At 49.4% G+C, this 13533-nt stretch overlaps 1 protein-coding gene and 1 long non-coding RNA gene across 7 annotated transcripts in view; one reads left to right on the top strand and one right to left on the bottom strand.

Moving 5' to 3' along the window:
* The window catches only part of ATPSCKMT (ATP synthase c subunit lysine N-methyltransferase), a 764992-nt gene extending 760650 nt beyond the window's left edge, over positions 1-4342 (bottom strand). For 2 of the 6 annotated variants that reach the window (XM_077269461.1, XM_077269464.1), the window contains exon 1: positions 4244-4313. The gene's annotated coding sequence lies outside the window, so the exon portion shown is untranslated. Of the gene's footprint in view, positions 1-4236 lie in introns of all 6 variants that reach the window. The other 4 variants (XM_077269465.1, XM_077269466.1, XM_077269467.1 and 1 more) reach the window with 4 other exon arrangements.
* The window catches only part of LOC143782237 (uncharacterized), a 336831-nt gene extending 329655 nt beyond the window's left edge, over positions 1-7176 (top strand). The window contains exons 2-3 of the long non-coding RNA XR_013216901.1: positions 4244-4543; positions 6869-7176. This is a non-coding gene — a long non-coding RNA (uncharacterized LOC143782237). The remainder of the gene's footprint in view (positions 1-4243; positions 4544-6868) is intronic.
* Positions 7177-13533: the final 6357 nt, after the last annotated feature.

Here is a 13533-nt window from a genome sequence, read left to right as displayed (position 1 = left end):
GAGCGGTCACAGACCACTCCCGGCACTTTAACCCCCGGAATGCTGCTATTGAACACGATCGCAGCATTCCGGGAGCAGGCATAGGGATCGGAGACCCCGTGGTGTGACGCGGCGTCCCGAGCTCTGCCATGGAGACCCGATGTCGTCATGACAACATCTGGGTTTCCAGAGCTGAGAAACTTCCTGTCATGCGTAGTGCATGTCAGGAAGTCTCTCAGGTCAGTGTACAGAAACTGCAGCACTGACAGCTTCTATAGCATGCAGATGCTGCTTCATCTGCATGTTATAGAAGCGATCAGCCTGCAAAAAATGATTGTCCCATTGTGGGACAAAGTGTAAAAGTAAGAATAAAGTAAAAAAAAAATTAATAATTGTAAAAATATTTTTAAAATATAATAAAAAAAATCAATATTCTATCACTTAATAATAAATATTTGAATGAAAAAACAATCTAAACAATAAAAGTACACATATTTGGTATCGCCGTGTCCGTAATGACCCGACCTATAAAACTGTCCCACTAGTTAACCCCTTTAGCAAACGCCATTAAAAAAAAACGAGGCAAAAAACAATGCTTTATCACAACACTGAACAAAAAGTGGAATAACACGAGATAAAAAAGACAGATATAAATAAACATGGTACCGCTGAAAACGTCATCTTGTCCAGCAAAAAAACGAGCCACCATGCAGCATCATCAGCGAAAAAATAAAAAAGTTATAGCTGTCAGAATAAAGTGATGCAAAAACAATTATTTTTTCTATAAAATAGTTTTTATTATATAAAAGCGCCGAAACACAAAAAAATATATAAATGAGGTATCGCTGTAATCATACTGACTCGAAGAATAAAACTGCTTTATCTATTTTACCACACATAGAATGGTATAAACGCCCCCCAACAGAAATTCATGATTTGATGGTTTTTGCTCATTCTATCTCCCAAAAATCGGAATAGAAAGTGATCAAAAAATGTTATGTGCCCGAAAAGTATACCAATAAAAACGTAAGCTCGTCTCGCAAAAAACAAGGCCTTCACATGACTCTGTGGGCCAAAATATGGAAAAATTATAGCTCTCAAAATGTGATGCAAAAACTATTGCTTGCAATAAAAACCATCTTTTAGCGTGTGACAGCAGCGAAACATCAATACTCGCTATAACGCCTCTTTCACACGTCCTGATATTTCAGAAACAAAAAAGAGAAAAGATATGCACACTAGTGGGATCTACCAGCCATAATAATTTTTATTGAACATAATACTACAAAAAAGAGGCAAACAAGAGGACATACAGTTAAAAACATTTAAAAAGGCAAATAGCCAAATGGTCCAACTTCAATCCCCCAGGACAAACACAGATGGAAAAAATAGGCCAACATGGTAATGCATGAGGTAATGATTACAAGGTACATAGAAAAAATGATAGATATTAATGTGCATACAATTAGCTGCAAGTCAGTTTTACATACAGAACAGTAAGGCTGGTTTCACACTTGCGTTTTGATCTGCAGCGTTTTAAAAAAAAAACGCATGTGAAAAAACGCATGTAAACGTGGCAAAACGCCGCGTTTTTTTAGACGCATGCGTTTTTGCATGCAGAAAAAACGCGGCGTTTTGCCACGTTTACATGCGTTTTTTCATGCGTTTGCGTTTTTTAAACGCATGCTGAGAAGTGTGTGACAGCTGCCAATCATCAAAATCAACTAGAAAACCCACTATAAATAGAAATAGCTAGGGTTAGGGTTATGGATAGGGTTAGGATCCCTAGGGTTAGGGGTAGCTTTTTATTAGAATGTCCAGGTCACTGATAAGCCACCCCCCACCATCAAGGTGATAAAGGGATCCAAACCCTAAGGGTACCGTCACACAGTGGCATTTTCATCGCTACGACGGCACGATTCGTGACGTTGCAGCGTCGTATGATTATCGCTCCAGCGTCGTAGACTGCGGTCACACGTTGCAATACACGGCGCTGGAGCGATAATTTCATGACGTATTTGCGATGTAGAAGCCGTTGGTTACTGTGCGCACATCGTATACAACCTGTGTCACACGATGCAATCATGCCGCCACAGCGGGACACTAGACGACGAAAGAAAGTTTCAAACGATCTGCTACGACGGACGATTCTCAGCGGGGTTCCGGATCGCAGTAGCGTGTCAGACACAGCGATATCGTAACGATATCGCTAGAACGTCACGAATCGTGCCGTCGTAGCGATGAAAATGGCACTGTGTGACGGTACCCTAACCCTGACAAGCCACCATCAAGGTGATAAAGGGATACTAACCCTGACAAGTCACCCCCCCACCATCAAGGTGATAAAGGGATCCTAACCCTAACCCTAGGGACCCATAAGAATTGGCTATTATGTTGACCTGGTGACCAGGACATTCTTCTAATAAAAAGCTTTGTTCAATGTGGACACCCCAAGATATACGGTATTGCTATAGAGTACTAAAAATATAAACTCGTAGAGTATTGACTGTCATATAGGGGTAGGGTTTGGATCCCTTTATCACCTTGATGGTGGGGGGTGGCTTGTCAGGGGTAGGGTTAGGGTTTTCTTGTTTTTTCTTGTGGCTAGGGTTAGGGTTTTCTTGTTTTTTCTTGTGTTTTTCTATAAAAACGCATGCGTTTTTAACGCAAGCAAACGCATGTGCTTAAAAACGCATGCGTTTACATAGACAGCAATGCATTTTTGTGCCGCGAATAAACGCATGCTTTTTTAAATGTTAAGTATAGAAAAAAAGCATGCGTTTTTTAGCGCCAAAACGCTGCAGATCAAAACGCAAGTGTGAAACCAGCCTTAATAGGAAACATAACTGCCCTGTGCTGCCAGCTGACCTCCAATGCATACCATAAGCCCATGTGTGTGTTGGTAACCCATAATGTGCATGCAGGAAATGTCACAATAATTGCCTCTATTCAAATATCATATAAGGCACCTGAATCCTGCCGCAACAAACACCCATGCACCATGAGATAAATAATTAACCAGTGGTCCTAACCAAAGCCCCTAAAGGATATGGGCTAAGCAGAGGAAAGGCCATGACAATGGCTGCCAAAAGGAACCACTAGCCTTGGGCGCATAAGAGCTATGCGCTAATGACCTGATTGAGGCCATGTGCACACGTTCAGGATTGTTAGCGTTTTTTTTGCGTTTTTTTCGCTATAAAAACGTGATAAAAACGCGAAAAAAACGCTAACATATGCCTCCTATTATTTACAAGGTATTCCGCATTTTTTGTGCAAATGTTGCGATTTTTTCCGCGAAAAAATCGCATAGCGGAAAAAAAAGCAACATGTTCATTAAAAATGCGGAATTGCGGGGATTCCGCACACCTAGGGGTCCATTGATCTGCTTACTTCCCGCACGGGGCTGTGCCCACGATGCGGGAAGTAAGCAGATTATGTGCGGTTGGTACCCAGGGTGGAGGAGAGGAGACTCTCCTCCACGCACTGGGCACCATATAATTGGTAAAAAAATAAGAAATAAAATAAAAAACAGTCCTATACTCACCCTCGATGTCCGGCGCTGTGTTCCCGCCTCTGTGCTGCACGCTGGCTGGTTCCTGTAGCTGGTGTGCGCTGAAGGACCTCGCCGAATGACGTCACTGTCCTGTGATTGGTCGTGAGCGGTCATGTGACCGCTCACGTGACCGGACCGTGACGTCACGGAAGGTCCTGTGCGCACACGCCAGCTAGAGAAAGAGGAACGGACGCCGCTGAGGAGATGTCTGGGTGAGTATAAGCATTTTTTTATTTTTTTTATTATTTTTAACATTCTATCTTTTACTATAGATGCTGCATAAGCAGCATCTATAGTAAAAAGTTGGTCACACTTGTCAAACGCTATGTTTGACAAGTGTGACCAACCTGTCAGTCAGTTTTCCAAGCGATGCTACAGATCGCTTGGAAAACTTTAGCATTCTGCAAGCTAATTACGCTTGCAGAATGCTAAAAAAACGCGAAAAAAACGGAAAAAAAACGCAAAAAAAAAAATGCGGATTTCTTGCAGAAAATTTCAGGTTTTCTTCAGGAATTTTCTGCAAGAAATCCGCAACGTGTGCACATACCCTGAAAGTGCACAAAGGTTACCAAGCAAAGTCCATAGGGGAGTAAGAGCCCCACGCGTATCAACACTGCTAGAGCGTCTGCATCAGGGGAAATATAACAAGCATATCCAATCAATGCCCCTTTTATATTAGAAATAATAATAAAGATAATGATCACCTGTAAGGGTGCTTCTGCGTGTCAGCTCACTCCACCTTGGGTAGAGGCTAAATCCAAGTCGGCTAAAGGACCTCTGCCCATGTGACCGGAAGGGGCGGTGCCTCTTCCTCCATAGAACAGACAGAGCAGACAGGAGGAAGCTGTGGATATCATGGCGGGATTTCGTGCAGGATTTGGTTTTGGAGTGTTTTGTGCAGGATTTGCCTCTTCCTCCATAGAGCAGACAGGAGGTGGCTGTGGATGTCATGGCTGGATTTCGAGGATTTTTGTGCAAGATTTGGGGTCATTCTCTAAAGTCACAGATCAGGTAAGTGGGAGTCTGCCTGGGGAGAATGGGGTGGTGTTGCTTGCATGGGGCTGCCTGGGGAGAATGGGGCGATGTTGCTTGCATGGGGCTGCCTGGGGAGAATGGGGCGATGTTGCTTGCATGGGGCTGCCTGGGGAGAATGGGGCGATGTTGCTTGCATGGGGCTGCCTGGGGAGAATGGGGCGATGTTGCTTGCATGGGGCTGCCTGGGGAGAATGGGGCGATGTTGCTTGCATGGGGCTGCATGTGCATGCTGGACGGGGGGTCTGCCTGGGGGAGAATGGGGTGATGCTTGCATGGGGCTGCCTGGGGAGAATGGGGTGATGTTGCTTGCATGGGGCTGCCTGTGCATGCTGGACGGGGGGTCTGCCTGGGGAGAATGGGGGTGATGTTGCTTGCATGGGGCTGCCTGGGGAGAATGGGGGTGATGTTGCTTGCATGAGGCTGCATGTGCATGCTGGTGGGGGGGTCTGCCTGGGGAGAATGGGGGGATGTTGCTTGCATGGGTCTGCCTGGGGAGAATGGGGTGGTGATGCTTGCATGGGTCTGCCTGGGGAGAATGGGGCGGTGTTGCTTGCATGGGTCTGCCTGGGGAGAATGGGGTGGTGTTGCTTGCATGGGTCTGCCTGGGGAGAATGGGGTGGTGTTGCTTGCATGGGTCTGCCTGGGGAGAATGGGGTGGTGTTGCTTGCATGGGTCTGCCTGGGGAGAATGGGGTGGTGATGCTTGCATGGGTCTGCCTGGGGAGAATGGGGTGGTGATGCTTGCATGGGTCTGCCTGGGGAGAATGGGGTGGTGATGCTTGCATGGGTCTGCCTGGGGAGAATGGGGTGGTGATGCTTGCATGGGTCTGCCTGGGGAGAATGGGGCGGTGATGCTTGCATGGGTCTGCCTGGGGAGAATGGGGCGGTGATGCTTGCATGGGTCTGCATGGGGAGAATGGGGCGATGTTGCTTGCATGGGTCTGCATGGGGAGAATGGGGTGATGTTGCTTGCATGGGGCTGCCTGTGCATGCTGGACGGGGGGTCTGCCTGGGGAGAATGGGGGTGATTTTGCTTGCATGGGGCTGCCTGGGGAGAATGGAGTGATGCTTGCATGAGGCTGCATGTGCATGCTGGTGGGGGGGTCTGCCTGGGGAGAATGGGGGGATGTTGCTTGCATGGGGCTGCCTGGGGAGAATGGGGTGGTGTTGCTTGCATGGGTTTGCCTGGGGAGAATGGGGTGGTGATGCTTGCATGGGTCTGCATGGGGAGAATGGGGTGATGTTGCTTGCACGGGGCTGCCTGGGGAGAATGGGGTGGTGTTGCTTGCACGGGGCTGCCTGGGGAGAATGGGGTGGTGTTGCTTGCATGGGGCTGCCTGGGGAGAATGGGGGGGGGGTGCTTGCATGGGGCTGCCTGGGGAGAATGGGGGGGTGCTTGCATGGGGCTGCCTGGGGAGAATGGGGGGTGGGGGTGCTTGCATGGGGCTGCCTGGGGAGAATGGGTGGGGGGGTGCTTGCCTGGGGAGAATGGGGGGATGGTGCTTGCATGGGGCTGCCTGGGGAGAATAGGGGGGTGGTGCTTGCATGGGGCTGCCTGGGGAGAATGGGGGGGGGGTGCTTGCATGGGGCTACATGTGCATGCTGGACGGGGGGTCCGCCTGGGGAGAAGGGGGAGATGTTGTTTGCATGGGACTGCATGCTGGAGGGGCCTGCCTGGGGAAGGGTGACTGCATGCTGGGGGTCTCAGTGGGAAGGGGGTCATGTTCCTTGCTAGTGGTGCTGGGTGTCTGTTGTGAAGGGGGGCTGCAGGTCTCTGGGGAAGAGAGGCTGTGTGCTGGAGTCTGTTGGGAAGGGGGTCATGTTGCCTGCGTGGGGGATCTGCGTGCAGGGGGGTCTACCTGCAGAATGGGGCTGATGTTACTCGCATGGGTCTGTGTGGTGTGGGGGGCTGATGTCACGTGCTGTGCAGGTCAGTGTGTGTGATGTCACTTGCGGTGGGGGGTGCAGGGAAGTATAGTGCTACGTGTGTGGGGGCGAACGGGAGGGGATGAATGATGATGGAGATCTGAGGGATTGATATTACTTGGCATAAGAATCTCTGCCTGATGGTGAGGAGTCGGTCCTGTTAATATTATTAATATTATTGGGGACACATGCTGTCAGGTTGATGACTGCCTATGACCTCTGGGAGCGAAACAGCTTTACAACAATGTCTCCAGATCCCGGGCTTTATTCTCCCCTCGCACGCTGTGCTGCTCAGTATTAGCCCGATGGCCACTGGTGTCAGCCACTACTTGTATCCAGTTTTCTGCATGATTTTTTTTTTTCTGTTTTATTCTAGGTGTTGTGACTTTTCTCCATCCTGTGCCCCCCAGAGCAGTGACCTCCCTGCAGATGTCATTACATCACTGGACTTCTTTTCACCAAGTGGAATGGCGGTGCCCCCACAATCCATGTGAGGACCCAAAGGGATGACACTGTGTGCATCTGATGTCAGATAGATGAGTATAATTACTTTAAAAAAAAAAAAAACTTCCCTTTTTCTCGATTTGCTCGCCCTCTGTCTCCCCGCTCGCCCTCTGTCTCCCCGCTCGCCCTCTGTCTCCCCGCTCGCCCTCTGTCTCCCCGCTCGCCCTCTGTCTCCCCGCTCGCCCTCTGTCTCCCCGCTCGCCCTCTGTCTCCCCGCTCGCCCTCTGTCTCCCCGCTCGCCCTCTGTCTCCCCGCTCGCCCTCTGTCTCCCCGCTCGCCCTCTGTCTCCCCGCTCGCCCTCTGTCTCCCCGCTCGCCCTCTGTCTCCCCGCTCGCCCTCTGTCTCCCCGCTCGCCCTCTGTCTCCCCGCTCGCCCTCTGTCTCCCCGCTCGCCCTCTGTCTCCCCGCTCGCCCTCTGTCTCCCCGCTCGCCCTCTGTCTCCCCGCTCGCCCTCTGTCTCCCCGCTCGCCCTCTGTCTCCCCGCTCGCCCTCTGTCTCCCCGCTCGCCCTCTGTCTCCCCGCTCGCCCTCTGTCTCCCCGCTCGCCCTCTGTCTCCCCGCTCGCCCTCTGTCTCCCCGCTCGCCCTCTGTCTCCCCGCTCGCCCTCTGTCTCCCCGCTCGCCCTCTGTCTCCCCGCTCGCCCTCTGTCTCCCCGCTCGCCCTCTGTCTCCCCGCTCGCCCTCTGTCTCCCCGCTCGCCCTCTGTCTCCCCGCTCGCCCTCTGTCTCCCCGCTCGCCCTCTGTCTCCCCGCTCGCCCTCTGTCTCCCCGCTCGCCCTCTGTCTCCCCGCTCGCCCTCTGTCTCCCCGCTCGCCCTCTGTCTCCCCGCTCGCCCTCTGTCTCCCCGCTCGCCCTCTGTCTCCCCGCTCGCCCTCTGTCTCCCCGCTCGCCCTCTGTCTCCCCGCTCGCCCTCTGTCTCCCCGCTCGCCCTCTGTCTCCCCGCTCGCCCTCTGTCTCCCCGCTCGCCCTCTGTCTCCCCGCTCGCCCTCTGTCTCCCCGCTCGCCCTCTGTCTCCCCGCTCGCCCTCTGTCTCCCCGCTCGCCCTCTGTCTCCCCGCTCGCCCTCTGTCTCCCCGCTCGCCCTCTGTCTCCCCGCTCGCCCTGTCTGTTAAAGGGAACCTGTCACCCCCAAAATCGATGGTGAGCTAAGCCCTCCAGCATCAGGGGCTTATCTACAGCATTCTGTAATGCTGTAGTTAAGCCTCCAATGTAATCTAAAAGATGAGAAAAAGAGGTTAGATTATACTCACGTGGGCGGTCCGGTCCTGGGCCTCCCATCTTGATAGGATAACTTCCTCTTCTTGTCTTAACGCTGCGGTGCGCAGGCGCCGGGAAAGGTCAGAGAGGCCTGGGGCCTGCACACTGCAGTACTTTGTGCTGGAGCCGCAGCGTGAAGACACGAAGAGGACGTCATCTGATGAAGATAGGAGGCGCCGGACCGCGATGCCCATCGGACAGGACCGGGACTGTCCCTGGGTGAGTATAATATAACCTTTTTTTCTCATTTTTTAGGATACATCTGGGGCTTTTCTACAGCATTACAGAATGCTTTACAGAATGCTGTAGATAAGCCCCTGATGCTGGTGGGCTTGGCTCACCCTCTATTTTGGGGTGACAGGTTGCCTTTAAGCACCACAATGCAATTTTTGCAGCTAAAGCACAGGGGACTTTGGTACAAAATGTGTTTTTCTTTTTTGTCATTAATCTGTCTTTGATGTTTAATTCATTGTTTTGATTTCTAAAACTCTTTATTATTGATTTGTATGTATGCATACTTATATATTTCTCTTTTTTATTTCTAACTATTAGACTTGTAATAAACTTGTTTGACAGCTATGAGTTGAAATTTCATTTCCTTGCAGATTTACGTTCTATGGGATAATGGGGAAGAGACAAAAGTTCGGGGGTGCAGCAGCTCTGGTGGTGGTGAGGCGGCAGAATGGTTATTGCAGGCAGTAGGCTTTCCTGAAGAGATGGGTTTTCAGGTTCTGTCTGAAAGATCCAAGGGTGGTGGATAATCGGACGTGCTGAGGCATGGAATTTGAGAGGATGGGGGATATTGGTGAGAAATCTTGGAGGCGGTTGGTTGAGGAGCGAATAAGTGTGGAGGAGAGAAGGAGGTCTTGGGAGGATCGAAGATTACATGAGGGAAGATATTGGGAAATTAGTTCAGAGCTATAGGGAGGGGACAGGTTGTGGATGGCTTTGTAGATCAGTGTTAGTAGTTTGAACTGGATTCGTTGGGGAATTGGGAGCCAGTGGAGGGATTTGCAGAGTGGAGGAGAGAGGTGGATTAGCCGGGCAGCAGAGTTGAGGACAGACTGGAGTGATGCAAGAGAGTTAGCGGGGAGGCCACAGAGGAGGATGTTGCAGTAGTCGAGGCGAGAGATGATGAGGGCATGCACAAGCGTTTAAGCAGATTGAGGGCAGAGGAAGGGACAGATTCTGGCAATATGTTTGAGTTGGAGGTGGCAAGAGTTTGGATGTGCGGTTTGATGGACAAGGCAGAGTCGAGAGGTACCGTGAGGCAGCGGATTTCAGGTGTGGGAGAGAGCGTGATGCCGCTTACCATAATAGTTAGATCAGGTAGGGGGATACGCGAGATGGAGGAAAGATGATGAGTTTGGTATAGTCTACATTGAGTTTTAGGAAGCGACAGGTGAAGAAGGAGGATATGGCTGATAGACACTTTGGGATTCTGGACAGCATAGAGGTGACATCTGGGCAAGAGAGGTAGATCTGAGTGTCATCAGCATACAGGTGATACTGGAAGCCATGGGACTTTGAGTTGTCCTAGGCCAAGGGTATAGGTGGAAAAAAGTAGGGGCCCCAGGACAGAGCCTCGAGGGACTCCAACAAAGAGCGGGCGGGATGAGCCAATGAGCCTTTACAGTCTGCTGTGCCTGCGCAACGACAGCAGAGTTGCCCAGATCATACCCCTATTGATTACTGGGTGGCCACCCTGCTGGATCCCTGCTGCGAAGACAAAGTACCATTATTACTTCCCTCACTGGAGTGGGATGGCAAAATGTGTGAATACAAGCACATGCTGGTAGGGGCACTACTGACGGCATTTCCACCTGACAGAAGAAACACAAGGCAGAGGAGGAGGAAGTCGCCAACGCAGCTGGGGCACGACCTCGGAAGGGAGGGTTAGCATGGCTAAAATGTGAAAATAAAATCATCAGCATGCCACAGCATCCTGCACCACCATCTGATACGGTCTATACAACCAGGTGCCAGCATTATAACAACATGGTGGAAGAGTCCTTGTTCACACGTCTGCATGTACTAAGTGATGGGTCTGCCCATTTAACTTCTTGGCTTCCAAACTGGACACATGGCCTAGGCTTGTACTTTTTGACTTGGAAGTGCTGGCATGCCCCGTGGCAAGTGTAATGTTGGAACGTGTGTTAATCACAGCAGGGGATATAATCATACATAGGCGCATCCACCTGTCCAAAGCCAACGTGGGCACTCTCGCACTCATTAAAAGAAACTAGGAGTGGAGTCCACAGGACTTTTCTGTACCTTTTGGCTGACCAGACAAATGTACCATCTACACCCAGACATTGTTACATTTTATTTGCCATTTGTTTTATGTTGGGGCCTTACAAAAAAGAAAGAGAAATAAAATCCACAAAAATAATGTTGGATACCATCAAGCCTGCCTCTTCCACCTACACTGCAATGTCCACCTGCTGCTAGTCTACCTACACCACCTCCTCCTCCACTAGGACATCCGACTACTGTATCTACATTGTTCTTTTTTATTTTATACTATGTTATTTTAAATGCTGTCCCTAAAAAAAAAATTAAGACCTCCCCCCCCCCCCCCCCCCCAAAAAAAACAAACAAAAACTATTGGATACCTCATCCCCTGCCTCTTCCATCTTCATCGCCACATTCGCCTCAAGCTCATCCACCTACTACCCCTCCTCCTACATTTGGACCTATGCCTCTTTTTTCAAGATTATTATTATTACTTTTTATTCTCTGTTATTTTAAGTGATCTTACTATCCACATTTGTTTTCAGGGCTATTGTCCTGCTTAACCCCTTTTTGTTCTATTTTTCATCTTTACCGCTTACTACCCCCATTTTACCGCGCGAAAGTTCGAGACCACATTGGCTGCGAGGTGGTCTCATTAGGCTGGGAAGGGCCCAATAAACATTTACCTTTTCAGCTTATTAATCAGTGAACAGCTGTCTGCTTTTTCTTTGCTGGTTATTAAAAAATGGGTGGACTCACCCAAAAAATTAATTGGGGCCCCCTCCATTTTTAATAACCAGCTACGGCAAAACAGGCAGCTAAAAAGCTGTGAAGGTCCATGGATATTGGCCCCTACCAACACTAATAAGACTAGTCCTCAGCCGCACGAGAAATGGAGCATCTATTAGAAGCGCTAATTCTTGAGCATCGACTCAGCTCTTCATGATTGCTTTTGTGCAGTGGCATTTGGGGTAATATATACAGCTCTGGCCAAAATTAAGAAACCACCACATCAAAACACTGCCGTGGGCAGCCCATTCTCCAGACCTGAACCCCATTGGAAACCTCTGTAATGTAATCGAGAGGATGATGGATAGTCACAAGCCATCAAACAAAGAACTGCTTACATTTTTGCGCCAGAAGCAGTGTGAAACACTGCTGGAAAGCATGCCAAGGCGCATGAAAGCTGTGATTAAAAATTATGGTTATTACACAAAATATTAATTTCTGAATAGTGATGGGCGAGCACTAAAATTCTCGGGTGCTCGTTGCTCGGGTCGAGCAAATTACAATACTCGGGTACTCGGCCAGAACAGCGAACCCAATATAAGTCTATGGGAGACCCGAGTACTTTTACTGTGATCCCCCCCGGGGGTCCTTTTTAAGGTCTAAAAATGTCTGAAAATGATGGAAACACTGCTCAAAAGACACAGGAACATCATGGGGATCGCCCCTGGAAGAATTCCTGACTCCTAGTTCACAGCCTTAATCATTTTTTTTCTGAGATTCATGCCATTTTTCCCGGTGCCACAAAAAACACATTAAAACTAAACCAAAACGGGTTTTGCTGGGAAATATGTCAAGGTACATCCTTTGTAGGTTAATCACTTGCCTGTAAGGCCAAATATTTAACCCCAGACCGAAAATTTCCTCTCCCTCTTAGGCTTAGTTTAGACGCAGCGTTTTTGAAGCGTTTTTCAACTTTAACATTGCTTTCAACCACTACAAATGCATTCACTGGGAAATGTCATTGTAACATTTAACACCCCTAGCTGGCCATGTCGTGTATGACACATAAGCAGACCCACCTTGTTTCATTTACAAAGGAGGGACTCTTAACGTATCTTCACACTAAACGATTTACCAACAATCACGACCAGCGATACGACCTGGCCGTGATCGTTGGTAAGTCGTGTGGTCGCTGGGGAGCTGTCACACAGACAGCTCTCCAGCGACCAACGATGCCGAAGTCCCCTGGTAACCAGGGTAAACATCGGGTTACTGAGCGCAGGGCCGCTTCCCGCACGCCGGCCGTAAGGCACAGCACAGCGGTGACGTCACCGCTGTGCTCTGCTTTTACTTTACGGCCGGCACTCAGTCAGTGCGGGAAGCGGACGGCAAGGGACCTGACGGACACCGGAATGTGAGTATGTACTGTTTGGTTTTTTTTTACGTTTACGCTGGTAACCAGGGTAAACATCGGGTTACTAAGCACGGCCCTGCGCTTAGTAACCCGATGTTTACCCTGGTTACCAGTGAAGACATCGCTGGATCGGTGTCACACACACTGATCCAGCGATGTCTACGGGAGATCCAGCGACGAAATAAAGTTCTGGCCTTCTCCGACCAACGATGGCACAGCAGGATCCTGATCGCTGCTGCCTGTCAAACAACGATATCGCTAGCCAGGACGCTACAACGTCACGGATCGCTAGCGATATCGTTTAGTGTGAAGGTACCTTTAAAGTCACAGATCCTATTTTTACTGGTGCATCAGGCGGCATTAATCTTCTTAAAGGGCCAATATGAAACAGTTGGTCTCCTAAGCTGTTGTATCCTATGCTGTGAGTGGATGTGCTGCCAAGAATTACGACGCACCACAGTACCCCTGTCATAAGATGTCCAGGGGGGACTCCTGAAAAAGTGTTGCATTGAATTCAAGGCCTGCCCTGCTACCAATTCATATGCACCCCAATAAGCCTTTGAACCCACATAGTGGATGGGCCCAGGAAAATCCACTTCACAATATGCATTTTGTACTCCTGTACTCCTTTGTTTTACACATTGGCGGCAAGGCCAGCCCTGCTGCATAGTCATATGCACCCCATTAGGCCTTGGAACCCACATACTGGATGTGCCCAGGAAAATCCACTCGTATTTTTTATGGTATGATTTTTTGGTATAATTGTATAATTGGTATAATTCTTTGCAGAATTATTTACAGGAGAATTTGGCAATTGTGTTTGCCATGTTTTTAACACTAAGGTTCAGATACGGCTTTAAAAAAGTCTAATCCTTGCAATACAAAGCAATTTCATTGCAAACTACAA

Source organism: Ranitomeya variabilis, chromosome 6 (genome assembly GCF_051348905.1).
Source record: "Ranitomeya variabilis isolate aRanVar5 chromosome 6, aRanVar5.hap1, whole genome shotgun sequence".
In the NCBI taxonomy this organism is placed as follows: Eukaryota; Metazoa; Chordata; class Amphibia; order Anura; family Dendrobatidae; genus Ranitomeya; species Ranitomeya variabilis.
The sequence above is the reverse complement of the archived record's forward strand: the minus strand, read 5'-3'. Positions and strand labels throughout refer to the sequence as shown.